The sequence below is a fragment of the Ptiloglossa arizonensis genome, chromosome 1, assembly GCF_051014685.1.
Source record: "Ptiloglossa arizonensis isolate GNS036 chromosome 1, iyPtiAriz1_principal, whole genome shotgun sequence".
Classification (NCBI taxonomy): Eukaryota; Metazoa; Arthropoda; class Insecta; order Hymenoptera; family Colletidae; genus Ptiloglossa; species Ptiloglossa arizonensis.
This window is the reverse complement of record NC_135048.1, coordinates 35,265,686-35,281,780: the sequence shown is the minus strand read 5'-3', so window position 1 is coordinate 35,281,780 and position 16,095 is coordinate 35,265,686. Positions and strand designations below refer to the sequence as shown.

At 47.2% G+C, this 16,095-nt stretch overlaps 1 protein-coding gene across 5 annotated transcripts in view; it reads left to right on the top strand.

The window, feature by feature from the left end:
• The window catches only part of Sulf1 (Extracellular sulfatase Sulf1), a 64,728-nt gene that overhangs the window by 2,895 nt on the left and 45,738 nt on the right, over positions 1-16,095 (top strand). For 2 of the 5 annotated variants that reach the window (XM_076320732.1, XM_076320678.1), the window contains exon 1: positions 8,162-8,497. The exons of 2 other annotated variants lie outside the window; for them this stretch is intronic. The gene's annotated coding sequence lies outside the window, so the exon portion shown is untranslated. Of the gene's footprint in view, positions 1-8,161; positions 8,498-9,149; positions 9,206-16,095 lie in introns of those variants that run through there. One more of the 5 variants, XM_076320688.1, reaches the window with a different exon arrangement.

Below are 16,095 nucleotides of genomic sequence, written 5' to 3'. Positions count from 1 at the left end.
CGGTATACATACGTATGTATATCTAGCCGGTTCGATTCGCGCGAATGTGGTGTTCGCTTCCGAAACGTTGCCATCGTGTTGTCGACAAAGATAAATGCTCGTTAACAAACTGACGCTAACGCTAATGCTAACACAAACGGTCACGTTAAGGGCGCTGGATGATTCGGGATCGAAACGAAAGTACGTTCACATTTTGGCACGTTTTTTGGTTAATCGTCGATAATATCGTTACGCAATATTGAGCACAGAGTATTGAACAATCTCAAGGATAAATTTCATAGAACTTTAATCCGAATATAATAGAAAATATAATAAAAGTTTCGCATAGGTATCCAATAATTTATTAGTAATTAGAGAAGTTACGCTACGCAAAAGACATTATCGGTGACGCTCGATTTATCGTCCAGAGTGTTGGAAATTATTTTTCGTTGTTTTTCCAAGTCCTCGACGTATATTGGTAAGAAAACGAAGACTCGGAGCAAAGTCGAACGGGAGAAGATTGTCGGACTGGGAAATTTGGAACGCGAGTTTAAGTAAATAGCTCGATATTTCGGATGTTCGAAGCGTGAGACTCGTGCGGTGGAAGAAATCGCGAAACTTTTATCGCCAGCCAGACAAGATCAATATTATCGAAGCCAAGAGCAACGCCGCGAGACCGATCGGCAACGTCCACGAAATTCAACGATAACTTTTCCACGGTCCACCATCCGATAACTCTTGGCTGGTGTCAACTTTCGTTTGGCAACGGTAACATTTTCGACCCAAGAACCCGACAGCGACGAATTTTTGCGAAGCAATTCGACTCCGATAACAAGAAACCTTTTTAAACGCGGCGCCATTTAATTCCGTGTTTCGAAAATTTGGAAATTGTCTCCCTGGTTTAATTCTACGATCGCGCGCGGAAATACAACTCTTCGAAGTTGCGCGTGGTTAATTTTTGTTCTGGTTACGATTGATTCGACCATGCGGCGACGTTTCCGAGAAATCTATTTATTCTTCGTTTCGCGCGGATACTTACATAAGTATGAGAAAAAGCAAATAATAAACCGAGCAAAGTGTTTGCATTTTTTTGACGGAATAATTCTCACGTTCGGGCGATCGCGGAAATATTTATCACGGATCTGATACTCGATAGCGTGTCCATTCGTTGTGCGTGACATGCAACAGTTCCAGTTATTTCTTTTCTCGCGACCTGCAATCTTTTTTCAATTTACAACTCGCGTTTCTTCGTGTTGATACGCCGATACGCAATCCGTTCAAGTCCCAACGAAAGTTTCCGAATAAAAATTACTTCAGCGCGAAAAAGTATCCGCCTACGCGTGTTCCCTTTTCAGCGCACATTGCGTCAAAACAAACAATCTGAAAGTCGTTTACCCAGAATACTGCGACGCATAAAAACCTCACGATTGCGCGAGATATTCCCAAAGAAGTCGAATCAATGGGATAAATATATCGTCGATACTTGTCGCCGATAAAAGGAAAGAGTTCTCGATTCGGAGTGCACCGTTTTTCGAGACATTATCCGATACGATGGTGTATCGATTGTTAACGGTAATAAAAAATCTTGATTCTCCGTGCAATTTGGTATCGCGAGTTTAATCGAGAGTAACGTAAGTTGGATTCTCATTAAAAGGAAAGACGACGTACGCGTTATCGTTTCTAAATTGAATTTACACCGACGGCGAGGTATACGATTCACCGGTCGAATTAAACGGCTTAGCATAATGTGGTCTTTACCGGATGCCGTACGATACAACGCTGCTTATTCGAAGAACGATTGTGAACGATCCGGATACCCCTAGGCTTTCTTGGTGTTTATCGGCAAATAACTTTCTCAAGTATGTTAACGACACGAGACGGGTAACTTTATACCCTCGTTTCAGATAGAACGATCGCTACCTCTGCGACGATAGCCGGTAGGCGGTCAGCAGGTACTGAATAGCACGCGTAAAAGTTAATAGCCTATATGTGCCGTATGTGGTCGATAGTGGATAAGTTTCTAGTGTTTTTCGTGTCACCGTGTTATCAAAGAAACAAGGAACAGTATTTCCGTGCTACTCGGTGGAGGGGAGAGAGGGGCGGTGGTGGCGGTGGTTAAGGGGAGTCATTCAATGGCTGTTTAATTATTCGCGAAGCGGATTATACGCAAATGCGAGACACGACTGTTTACGTTCGTGTCGTGTGTTTACAAAGTTCCATACACGAGCGGATTCAACGAATCGTCGTGGCATTCCTGACTTCGATTCGAGTTTACCGCTTGTGTTACGCAACAATTGAGACGTCAACTTTTTCCACGTTTCCCATTTACTTAAACGACTCCGATCTCGAGCACTGGTCGTCGCTATTGTGAAATATTTTTCGATTACCGAACATTTGACATTCGTGTTTGGAATTCCTTGAAACGTTCAACGAGTTTTTGCTACCGTCTGCGTGGCACTGCTCCTTATCTGTAACTCCCACGAAGTGCTCGTTCTTACCTGCGTTTTAAATCAAAAGTCACGTGCGATACCTATTTCTTCGTCCTATGAGAATTGCGTCTAGACTAGACATCGCCCCTCCATCCGAAAGCAGTTATTTATGCTCTATACACGGGGTGATCTACAAGAACGGTCGAAGAATTTTGTCGGTACTGCGGCTTTAAATTGATCGACACTTTTTCTAGATCGCCCTGTACGTGCAGGGTAACATTCTCATTCAGGCTTCGGGTTCCAATAATAACTTGCAATTTGTCGGAAAGTGGTGTCCGGTGAAAAATAAAGGAGGCAATAAACGTTTAAAAGAACGTTCGACGAGTACCCGTATCGTCAACCAAATCGGAAGATTAGTCAGCGTTCGCGTATCCCTCGTTATTTCTTCGATCCGTCTTATCGATCGCGAATCGATTCTATTACACGGCCAGATATTTCGAGTCCCCCGATATTGCGCAATCAATATTGATAAACGGACTACGCCCGCTCATTATTGAACCGATTGCCAGATCTATTTATAGACGGCAGGTATCTTGATCTTTGGCCAAGTCGTCGGGTAAACCGATCGTAAGACTCGTGTTTGCTCGTCTTCGTCAGCCACCGTGGTTTAACGGAGCGAGGGGCCTTCCACTGATTGCATCGTATCGCCCCGAGATCGTTACTACATTGTCGTAACGAACCTCGGGACGAGTGGTGGACGTCTTTATCATCTTAGCCGATTGAAAAGCGGATTGGAGCCACTTTTGTCTTTTCGAGCCGTCCCTCTCTCCTTCGTCCGCCTTCCCGAACGATTATGCGGCTTCTTTCCCGTAATCTTCGACCGCTTTCCGAGAATCGTTTATTCTTCGCCGAAATTGATCAGAATAGGTCGCTCGGCGGACCAACGACCGAGACGCTAAATATTTGCGATCGTAAAATAATACGCGGTGGATTCGAATACGGGCAAGATCGAGTTTGCGCTCTTTCGAGAATTAGCTCTTTACGGTTACGAGTCTGTAACATCGTTGCTTTACTCGAACGAAGACAGAAAATATTACGTCTGCGAGTATTGCAGCTTGCGTTGATTGTTTACCAAAGATTACGCGTAGCACGATAATTTAATAACGCGCCCGCGCGGAGGATAGAACGGAGTATACACTTTGCGTAGGCATCCGTCACGTCGACCGCAAAGGGTGAACGCTTTAAACCGGATTCTACGCCGATCCACGAATTCGGTCGCGCGTCGAAGATTAAAACCTCGAACACCGACGGCACTCCGTTTCCCTTAATCCGTTTCGCCACGTTTCAATTCGAAATTCGATATTTTATGCAGATTCGTGGCACGCCGTTGGTGGGTTAAAACCGTATTACAGCACTGTAGGTGTTAGATTCCATTTGATGGTTCCCATGGTCGTAACTCAGGCACGGACCGCCCATGGTGACCCATTGTGGTTGCCGTCGGGCCAATATCCGTCCCGCTGCCCTTTGCTCGCGTTTCTTTTCGTCGGTCGTTAGCACGGGACCGTTGCATTTCGCGCAAATGGAATTATCGCAGCTTTTCGGCCGGTTGAGCACATCCGATTTGGTTAGGTGCATTCGGGAAGGGAAATTAAAGCTGATCCGGGCCAGCGATTTCTGTTACACGAGGCCTCGGATTTCCCCCGATTCGGGGAACCGAGCGGCATCGATGTTCGACGGCTTTAAATATCGTCAAGGTGCCGTTCGCGTATTGCACAACGCCAGCACGGATCAAACGTGGCGTCATTGGGCGTCGCCGATAAATTGTCGGTGAATATAAATCATGGCGACGTTCCAGGAATCGGTTCAAAGCGAGGAAGCTGGCCAGGACACGACCAGCGGCTTACGTAATAAGACGTTGAATGGTCGTTCGACAGAACTTGAAACATTGATGGACTTTTACCAGTCGTTGCTCTCGCGAATCGGGGAACTCCGGAATCGGAAACAAGAAACATCGTCGACCGGGTATTCTTTTCGATTTTCAGGAATCGCCGAGTTTGTTTTTCGATCGTTGATCGCGAGCGGAAAATGGCACGAGAAAGACCCGTTACTTTGCCGAAGAGTATATACCTCGTTGAAATTTTCCGCTTCCGTGCGGTTTTTTGAAACGGTCCGAAAGTTTCGTCGTAAGAAGCGATTAAAAGTGTTGGGAATCCGTCATCGGTGTGCTCGACGAAGACGTCGATTACCAACGGAACGAATGTCATAATTCACGGTTATCGTATTATATAAAACGCGTCGCGTCGCATGGCAAATTAATCACAGGCCACTCGAGTTAAGGTATTTCGAAGGGGTAATCGCGATTCGTTCTGCGCGGCCGGTAGCTTTTCGCGTGTACGCATTCCCCGTGTTACGAAGATTCGCGTCTCGGTGGCGGATCTCCGAAACGGTTCGAGACACGAGGAAGACCGCGATTCTTTCCATCCGTAGCAACGTTCTCGCGTAATTACGTTCGTGATTTGGCTTGGATCGTTTCATCGAGCTATTCTCGATCGTTGACCCGCGCGTCCCCCGCTGACCGCTCGTTCTCGCGACATCTCCAGCGGCCGGCAGTTTTTCGCCCGAAAAATTCCCGACAAATTGAAGCGGAGAGAAGGCAGAAAGGACGAAGTGGCGGGTCGTTAGCTCTCGCGCCTCGTCGTCGCGCAGCCATTTCGGACGTAAGAATCTTAAGTACCTGGGTGTCGGGACTCGGGCCCGGACCACTCGACGTCGCACTCGCCGCTTCATTTTGGCACCAGAACCACCAACCGCACCCCCGTCGCTTTTTGTGCCTGCCACGAAGGCCTTGCCTTCAAGTGGTACCGCGAACATCTCGCTCGTCTAAATGGCTTTCATGGGTTCGGGGGGCTCGGTGGCCAGGGGGCCTGGGGGACTCGGGGGCAGGGTGTCTATGCTTTCCGTCTGGGAACAGCAATCCTGTTCCATTACTGCTTCAAAGCTGTCGCGCATCTGCTTCGTTTTTCCAGAAGAACCCGGTGAGCGTTCCTCCTTATCCACTTATTCGATCGGATCACGCGCCGTTTCACGGTATACCGTGTTATATTCTTTCGCGAAACGATTACTGGAACGTCTCGCGAACTTAATACGCTATTGTACACGACGTTCACTACCTACGTACGAAATCTTGAGCCGAATCGGTGACCTCGTGGCTTTCGATGTCTCCGTATTAGTTCAGCGAAGGACATCCTCGAGAGCAACAATTTTTCTGCTACGCGACGATGTCCTCTTGCGCAGCTGCCAGTTACTACTCCGTTTTACGTTGCATAACATAAACGGTGTAGCGGCAAACGTAAATTCCGGGGATCGAGTTTGCAAGGAACTGGTTGTCACCCTTCTTTTGGTTCGCCGCTATTGCGAATGTATTCGCTCGAGTCGTTCGAATCTTGGGATGAGCAGAAATTTTCGCGATTCGATTTCCCGGTGGCTGGTTTTTCGAATGCGTGAACGAATTTCCTCGGTTGTCAAATTGGTAAAAGCGTATCGGTCGCGACGCAAGTCGGAAATGTGTAAATCCTTTGGGTACTCTACGGGTCCAGTTTTTCGGAGGAATTGTTGAAAAAACGGAGCTTTCGATTCGGAAGCCCCTTCTACACCGGTGAGTCAACTTGGACATCGGTTCGAATTGTTTGTTACTCGTAAAGGTACAACTAGTCGTAACAAAACAGAAATGTACCTCTTGCACGCGTATTGGGTTCGTCCGCGTAGTTTCGCACGTTTTCGCGACACGGTCCAAGAATTATAGCCCATTGTCTCCTGTCTCTGCTCGTAGTAAGTCTTTCTCCGTGTGTTATCTTTCTTTTCCGTCCACTTATTCCCGCTCTCTTTCATAGATCTGCCTGTCTTGGGTCGACACTTGTTTATTTGCCACGCGTATTACGTCTGGACAGTAATGGATACGTAGAGCGGCAACAGTGACCGTTCAACGCGGAATAATAATAGGACCGGGAACGATTCAGCGCGCCTTGCACACTCGTGACTAATTCGTAACTGGCCTTGTAATTCATTTTTTTCCTTATCGTTTCCCCCCCGTGTTACCATCGTTATTTTACAACTTCGGTTAAATCTAGACGATCGTACGCACAACGCACGGTTAATGCCTCTTTATCGTACCAACTGAATCGAGACCCCCACTGTCCGCCGGTAGACATCGCGACGGAAACGATGCTACTAAAACGTGGCCACGGTCTCGGATAAGAATGGCGAGACGGTCGTTCCAAACATCCAAATATATTACGGTAATAAACCAAGTTTTAACGAAACTTTCACTTCCTCTTGTCGACTGATTTACGACACTTGTCGGAGGACTCCTACGTTTTTTTTCCTCTCCTTGAAGTTTTCCTACCAACGTTTGGATTCGAGACAAATTGCTCCGGTGTCTCGACGCTGCGCAGACACGATCAGAAAACCAGAGCGTGAGTGTTTAAATATACGGAGTCGCGTAGGCAGGACTACATTCGTTTCAAACAGATTTATAAGTTAATCGACCGTAATAGGGCTTCAACACCACCCCAACGTAGAGCCACGAAGTGCATCTGTTCGTCGCAACGATCCCACATTTCTTCTTTGAGCAAGGGTCAGCCCTTAGAAGGTTAGATACAGATGTATTAGATATACAGAAGTGTGACTCATAGGCTTTTGTAGTGCCTACCCTCGCTAAGATTGGGATTGCTTTAGAGCCGTGTCGCGACAATATCTTTAATGATATCTCTTTTTGGTCAAGAGTCGTTACCGGCGTCTCTTCCGCCGAGGTAATCTTCCCTTAATACGCCCATTCGGAAAACGAGGTACAATAAAAAAAAAAAGGATATTAGAGAAAGTATCGCCCCGAACTCTGATGTCGATCAGCAGAAACGTCGATTAACATCGAGAATAATGATCGATAGCGGACAATATAACAGATCCTCTGTCGCTTTTTGATTTTTTCTCTATTACCTTCGAAAGTGTTTCTATTCCGGTATTGAAGAGAAAAGAGTAGCGAATAACTGTAAAATCCTGTAAATTTATATATAATTCTTTGAGTTTCGATTCCTTCGGGATTCATTGTTAACGATAAGCGCACAAGGTGAGACAAAATTTGTGGTACGATTCGCTCGAATGCAATTTGCAAATACAATTTTTCTTGAAAAAACAGAAGCGAAAACATGAGATAAAATTTTCGACATAAAACGTGTATCGAACGCGTGTGAATCTCGTATAAGTATCTTCGAATTAGATTTTCTCGAAAACAAAAAAAGTTTTTTGGAAGTTGGTCATTTCTATTGAGCGCGTATTATTCTATGACACATTGTACCGTTCTATCGCGATACGGAAGATAAATTTCTCAACGGAACGAAGAACAAGACGGTTATTTTTCCGAAGACGAAAAGGCGTTCGAACAACTGCGAGCGGTATTACACGTATCGTCGTAGCTTATCGCTGTAATTAATATCTCTGTAACGTATTAACGCATCCAGTCTGACACCGAGTAAGTCGTTATTGTTGACGAGGCGCGATTATCATTCGCTAGCGTCACGACCTTATCTCCTCACCCCTCGCCTATTTGCGCCCGCGCAAACACCGTTCGAAAATCCGCGTTTTAATGCCGCAACGTCGCGCGGTTGATTGGTATTCGCGACGCTAAAAAGGTTACCCAGTGAGAATCGCATAATTTAAGCGGTAATTGCGTGTACCGTATCGGCCAGGTGTGTCGCATTCGCTCCGTCGCTCGGGCATAAAACGTATGGCACGCGAGGATCTACCGGACGGTGATCGACAGAGCTCCGTGGATCCGGGAAAAGCCCCTTTTTCCTCGTTTCCGCGTACGAGTAAACGCGAATCGTGAGATACGATCATCGATCGCGTAATAGAGTTTAACGTTGCCGTAATCGAGGAGCCGATTACGAAAAGAGATTTCCCCGTCCATCGCGGAAACGTATCGTGTGCCGAAGTATAAACCCGGAGTGGTTCGTTCGAGGAACGAGGCGTGCTCGGTCGAGGAAGAAGCGGCGCACAGGCCCCTTGCGTCGCGAGGCAAAGGAGAAAACGCTGAGGTATGCGGTAGATATAAAGCGTTTTACGATCGATGCCGTCCAGGGGGTTCTAGGAAGCTTTTTCGCGGAAGTGCATTAACCGAAGATAAATATACGCCTAACTCATTTACTCCGCGTTGAATGTTAATACCGCGGCCCAGCGATACGAGAACACTGTCGCTGGGCAGCCGTCCAATTCTCGTGCCGTGCACCGGCCACGGCGACCGTGAAGCTTAAAAGTGTTAAGGCTAATGGTCGCTACACTAGAAACGTTTCAGTCGTCCACCATTCGGTCATTAACTTCTGCACGCTTTGACTTTTAACGATTTCAGTTTTCCATCGTCGTTCACCGACAAATTGGGGATTCATTTCGGAAGATTGTACGTTTCTACGTAATCCGTGAATTCTAAGCTTCGTTGGGTAGCCGTCCGTCAAGATTTTCTCTCGTTCGGTTATGCTCGTGAATTTTCCGGTTATCGTATCGCGAACGAATCGCGCAAATTTATTATTCATCGGATCGGACACGCAACGAGTCGCGACAAGATTGATCCCGTAAATGAAACTGACCCACATCGCAACAACTTAATCAGCGCGCATGGAAATTCATCGAAGCATGGAGCAATCCTCGATCGTTAGCAGACCAGCTGGCATTTCGATCCTACTTTGGTTTCAGAATGCGGAGGGTGTCTCGCCAGTGTTCACCGATCGAAGCGACAAAGGAGATAAAAGGTCGATAATGTCGAATGCATGATTTTCGTTCGATCCAAAATAGAAGTTTCGAGAATAGACAGTCGGCGGTGACTTTTAAGACGCGTTCAACGACTTACGGTATAAAGTGCTTCAAGGTCTTCTTATCGGTTCGAAGATGTTCAAAAGTGTACGCCGATGATTTTAAATACACAACAACTGGTCGTTGAATCTACAGTGACCAAGCCCGAGCAAATGTTTGACGGTTTCACGGTACACAGGAAAGACAAAGGTTTGGTCTCGTTAGCAACCGCTATAAATGGACAAAACAAAAGGAAAGCACACGTTTGTCGAGGCTTTTAAGTCGACAGCGAAACGGAACGAGCAACGCGAGATCTTGCTAAACGATCTACCAAACTTGGGAAATTAGGCAACGAATTTCGAGCTTCCGACTCGGTGCGCAAGGACGACCGATTTTCCTTCCCAAAAGTCAAAGTCGTTCGATTCGCGCCGCGGACACGAGCATCGGGTCTGGAGCCAGAAATAGTCCAGACTGCGCCCGAAACGAGTATAAATATCCCCACTTTTGCTCGTTCTCGAATCTGGAAATTGTCCGGTCATCGTAGGCCAGGTTGTAAACTTATTTCTAGCGTCACGGAAGCGTGGCGTTTCAGCGCCACACTGAAAACGGTAAACCGAACCACCGATAAGCTAATTTTACGCGAGTCTATCGAGCTCCGCGACGTGTGCCGCTCCAGATTAAACCGGAGTACGTTGCCGCGTCGGTATCAGCAACATACGATAAATATACAGCAACGATAACGAGAGCACGATAAGTCGAGTGGTACCCGCTGATTGCTAGGAGAGCGATCGGTTTGGTAAACGAACAGATTTGCAATTAAGATCCATTGTAGAGAGTGAAATTGGCCAGGCTGGAAGCAGAACGCGATCGGCCGAGCGTAATGGTACGATTCGCGATGCGTAGGAATAATTCGAGATATCGTAAAAGAAAATCAATGTGGAAGCCGAGGAGAAAGGGGACTCGAGATATTGGTAATCAGATATTGTCCCTGGGTGGATCGTTCGAATGTTACACGAAAGCTCGGGGATGCTCGACGTGCTCCTAGGATCGCGAACGCCGAAACTCTGGAATATGTAATGGGAAACTACACGGCCTGTATAATTTTACAGCGAAACGCGATATGTCCGCCTAAGCCTGACCAGCTCAACGAGCTGTTACAGAGAAGTATCGTTTTTCGCTTCAGAAAAAAGTTCCGCGCGTAAATTTCGGGGTTCGCGGTGAAAACGAAGAACGTGCGCGATGTAGCAACGCGCGCAATTTTTTCAAGGATGACCTTCCCCGGCCGGAGGTGAAACTTTTGGCGTATAAATCTGGAGATCCGGGGAATCGTAATGGGAAATTTTTATTGAATCGCCCGATGCTCAAAGCGCCCCAGCAAGCGGCACGAAAACCCACCGCCTTACAACATCGTGCTTCCTCGCGCCTATGTAAATGCGCGATTCATAGCGCGGCCGGTTCGCTATTTATTAAAGCGTCAGTCCATTCACGGCACGTTGAAAACTCGCGCGCGGGTGTGCGACTCGCGAAGTCATCGCCATTCGATTTGCATAACGTCCAGCCGTGACCTCCTCGCACGAAAATTATGTGCCCCGAGAGTTATGTTTTATTAAGTCTTTCGGTGGTGACGTTACCTTCTAACCAATTACTCGGAGACAGTGTTTCTCGATCGTATTTATAAACGTCGGATTTTTTTCTTCGTCTTATTTTTCATGCAAGACGACAGAGGCTTACAATTTTCAAATCCGATCGTTAAAGAAAGTCCAATCGTTGCAGCGATCTATGTTTCGTGTGCAACGACGAAGCTTCGACGAAAGGTACGGTGACACAGGGACTAACAAAACGACGTAGGGTTCTTCCGACGATGCTGAGTTTAAAAGACGTACGATTTGGACGAGTTTTGGGAATGTCGAATATCGAGTAAAAGTATTTATTTACACGGTTCGGTAAATCCTGGTGATTTTCAATCGCAACGAACGAAACGGACGATTATTTTTCAGCAGTACCGGTTGCTTTGTTCGCTAAAATCTACCGTGTCGCAAGGATATTGAAATTATACTCCGTAAACATCGAAGCAGCGAAAGAGAACCCAAAGTCCAGTTTTAACGCGCGTCTCCCTCGGCGAGGACGGCCACCCTGTTTTCTTTTTGCCCTTTGTCCTCGGAGCCAATTTTCCCCTCCGCTCGGCAAACTGATCGTTCCTTGGGGTTCGGGGAAAATCATAGAGAGGCAATGTCCGGTGTCCGGTAAGGACAGCGCGATGGGAATATTGTACGACCATATGTTACCAAAACGTGGTCAGCTGTTTATGACGCTGACCAAAACGTCCCAATCGGCTGGGGTATCGATTGTCCATTTATCAATCGTCGTTATCGGCTCTCGATCCTCGCGCACGATACACTCGATGTGGCAAGGGGGGGGAAATGAAATGACTTTGACCGTCGTGAAAGGGGACTAATCCAGGCATTCCCGGGGGACAATATCTGTCGCGATTGCAAAAGATAAACCGAGGCCAGTGCTCTTCGCGAATGGTTCCTTTCCATCCGATGCACAGATTCCTTTCAATCGGACTCCGATCCCTTCCGCCTGTCGTGTTCACGGAAAATTTGAGGCTCGTAGAATACATTTTCGGTGGACCGAAAATTCTATTACGATCAACGTCGGGGTGATTCCTTCCTCGAAAGAAGATCCCAGAGAAATAATGTCATCCCGACGAAACAACTTTGAAATTTATATCGAGTCAACTATAAATCGGCTTGAGCTTTCATCATCCTAAGCATTCGAACAACGCTTCTCTCTCTTATTCGATAAAAGTTTTTCGTAGTTCCAGATAAATAAAGATATCCCATTTACCGTGATTTCGACGAACGTTCTCGTTGGAAGGTATTGTTTGCGATTGGAGATGCATCGACTTTGATTTTCAAAATTGTTCTCTTGAATATAAACCTTGCTTTGCCGTGAAAAAGTCCTTTTTGCGGTGGAACAATGATGTTCACGGTGTACGACGGTATGTACTTGCTGCGTTCATTGATTTCGCGAGGATAGAAGCGAACTCGCGGCAAGGAGAGGCTCCGCGAGGTGAAAATCAATCATGTCCTCGACGAGAAAAAAACTGTTCGCCGGAGTGCAAAGATCGCGCCGGAAACCGCGCAGGCGCTTAGATGTATTTTCAATGACGCATTTGAAAATTACACGCCATTCTCGCGTCAGCCCGATCCTGGCTACTTGGACGTTTGAAGACCTTGCGTGACCTCGTCTGGTCTAGCCGTAGCCTACACCAGTTTACATCAGTCCACATCAGTTTACACGACTCACGGGTGTTCCGAGAGGTTGCGAGCGTCGATCAACGTATCTTGGGTTTTTGTTCTTTTCGCGAGCTAGGTGATTCAGCGTTTCGCTTGGGAGTTTTTTCCGCGAACTTTAATCCGTCGGTTGTTGACGAACGAATAAGAAATCTTTCAAACGATACGTTCGCTCATTGATCGGCGACTGGTGCTTTTTACAATTTAAGACGATCTCGGTTCGAAGACGCAAATATTTTTCGAACCCTCGTCTCCTGTCGAACGATGCACGTATATTTGTTTTTCCGTGACACTAGCGTCTCGCGTAAGCACGGTGGACCGTAGTCTATTCGTAAGTCATCTTGGTCGCGTCACCGCGTGTCTCGTCCGAACGAATCTTAAAATCGCGTGAGCGGAGAAAGGTCGGCAACCCTTGAGCGTAAGGGTCGACAAATCGATGGTCGTAGATGTTGAAGCAACAACGTGGATCGACAAATAAGAGACTAGTTATTGTTCGCAGAATCGTCTCCCACGTGATCTTCGATTCTTTGGTCGAAGTTAGATCGCACGGTGATCCGAGAGGAATATTCCTTTGCGTTGATCTAATACAGGATAACGAACGGAGGGTGAAAATAGTGCTTTGGTTTAGGGCCGACGAACGTCAATGGCGTAAATCGTCTTTGGCGCGAGACGGAACTGCGTTTCAACCAAACGAGAGAAAATTCGTTGTATTTTATTTGCCTCGGGGAAACGCACCAAAGTTTTTAGTTATCGTATGTTTGCGAGTCTTCTTCGCTTTACGGAGAAGCCGTACAACGTCGAGGGCCGATACTTTACTTCCTGGTTCGGATGTAGACTACGTTTGTAAAAAAAATGTTAATTGGTTTAGCTCGGCTTAACAAAGATGCACTTATTTCGAGACACGGCTTTAAACTGGTACACTGGGCCTGTAAATCACTCGTTTAGCGACGTGTATCAACACGTAATTAAAGGGTTGAGAATCTAAATAGTTGGTCGGTGAATTATTACGTTCCCTACGTCGAGCTATTTTAGGTCTTCGATCCTCCGAAGTACGGTTCAGCAACAGCTGGCTGTGCTCGATCACGCAAGTTCATCGGGCCGAGGGTGAATTTATAGTCTCTCTATTAACTCGGTCTGTACGCGCAAATAAATTCCATCGGAATTTGGTTTAGAAGGATTCGTACGCGTTCCCGATAGTGCATCAATTTCGCGTTACCGTCGGTACCAAGTGCACCAACTGCGCAGAAAAAGTAGACAGAACTTTTTTGTCGGTTAGCGGATAACTTCGTTAACTCACGGGAGTATACATCACGATGTAAAATGGTTTCTAGCAGCTCGTGAGACCGCCGTGTCGTTTCTCACGCCGACGTTGACAATCCCGATCGTACGGATAAAAATCCGGTGGCTTTGCTCTGCGGCGACCAGCCGGAAAAATAGTTTCTCGGGACCAGTTAATCCCGTTGAACCGCGAAGAAGCGAGGAACGGGGTTGGAATCTCGGGAAAGAGCGACGAAATTGTTTTCATCTGGTCGATCGATCATCCCCGGAGCTCAGCAGGCACAAAGTATCCTGCTGGGCCCTGCATAATGTATGCGACTAATTGCTAGTCGTTTCATTGGCTGTAATTTCACTTCGGATTCCGCGCGCCGTCTTGTTTCTTAATGGCTCGTCAGCTGACGGAGCCACCCACGCGAACGCGATCCTGCGATTTATTCGTCCCGTTTAATCGAACTTATCTCGATGCAAATATAGAATCACGGAGAGCCGGAACGATGCTTCCTTTCTTTCTTTCTAATTAGACGTGGCCGACGTCGTACCGTTAGGCTTCACTTTACGGCAACGATCTATTCGTTATACGCCTGGGCGCTGTTCAATGGTCCACGCATCGGTCAGTTTCAGGAGGACTGGACAACATTTTGTCTCGCGTCTAAGGACAAATCGAATTACCAGCCGTTAAACGCTTCGGTTCTGCGATGCTCGAACATTCGTCGCGCGTGTCGCTCGGGTCATCGATAAAGGATACCGAAATTCCTCGATAAATTAAATTATCCTCCAATAACTTCCGCTAGCTTACGAATACCGAAATTGTGCTTCTTTTGCCACAATCTTTCTCCACGTTGGTCTGTTTCGAACCAGAATGAAAAAGATGGCAACTAACGAGCGAATAGTAGGCGTATCAAAGGCCGAGAGGAAAGAAACGATACCTGTACAATGACCGTGCAGATCGAGTCCAGAGTAAAGGCAGAACGGACAGCGTGTTCCGCGATGGCAACTTGTTAGCGATCGAGCAAACGAGACCGCTGGTCGAGGTGACAGAAAAACGGGCATGTTGGCGTCGCGTGATCGCGTAATATCGTCGACAATAAGCGATAACCGAGTGCATTTGCGTGCCCTGGTCGTGTTGCACCATTGTTCGTAAAGGTCATACGGTGCTCGTGTACGCGGTGCGTAAAAACCGATCGCCCGTTTAAGTACAGACGGGAAAAAAAACGTCGCTCCGCTTAATTTTAACACGGTGTCTCGCTCGATGCGCGTTTCTCGAAACGATTACTCGACAATTTTTCGAACGAAGACCGTAAAAGATACAGAATACCCCGAGACGGAGAACGGTGGTGTCGAATGTCGATTTCAACGACTTCGATCCTCTTCGACGAGAAGAAGTTTCGACTCGCTTGGTCGATCGGTGGTCAGCGGAACGGCTGTTGGTTCGGAAATCCATAAAAACGAATTCCTTTCGCGCAAGGTTTCGCAGTCACTCTCCCGGTCGTTCGTGCGTCTCCGTTACGAGCCATAAAATACACCGGCTTGATTTACACACGGAGTCGCGCGAGTCCTCGTAACGTCTACATTTCAAGTTTTTCGGTAGCGTTTATTTTGGATGGGATGGGATGCTCCCTGCTCGCGGACGCGGAAGAAATCAAACTGACAATTAGTCTCGCAGCGATGGTCGGTAAAGGAGGGGAAGGGGCACGTGGGTGAGAGATAAAGGGAACGATAATCCGCGTAAGGCAAATCCTCGCGCGGGAACAATGGCCGGTTCACGGCGGTGGCAACTTGTCGGCTGTCCTTACCGGTGCGAAGTACATTAAATCGCACTTAACTTTCTTTGCCCGGTTATCGGTCGTTATTACTCTTTCGGTCGCGCGCGTTTTATTGTCCCGACGCGATAGTTCTAATTGGCTTATTCCGCTCCCGTCGTAACGGCCGAGCAGGAAACGAACGTCGCGAAATGCCGGTCGGATCGGTGCCTCCGGTATCGGTCGCTGCGAAACGCTCGCGGAAACGGCAGACTCGCGCTGTATTTGGCGCTGTCCGGTGTCTCGCGTCTCGTTCCGACTGATTGAAAATTGCGACGATAGACCGGGAATTGGAAACAGGGTAATGCGATTGCGACACGCGAGAAACGCGTAACAAATAGGTGTCCCATAAAACGTTGACACGTCATGGATAGCGTTTAAAAAGATGGATTTTATTTTGTAATATACGATAACCGAGAGAAACGCGTAATGGATAGGTATCCCATAAAAGTTGACACACCGTGGATACCGTTG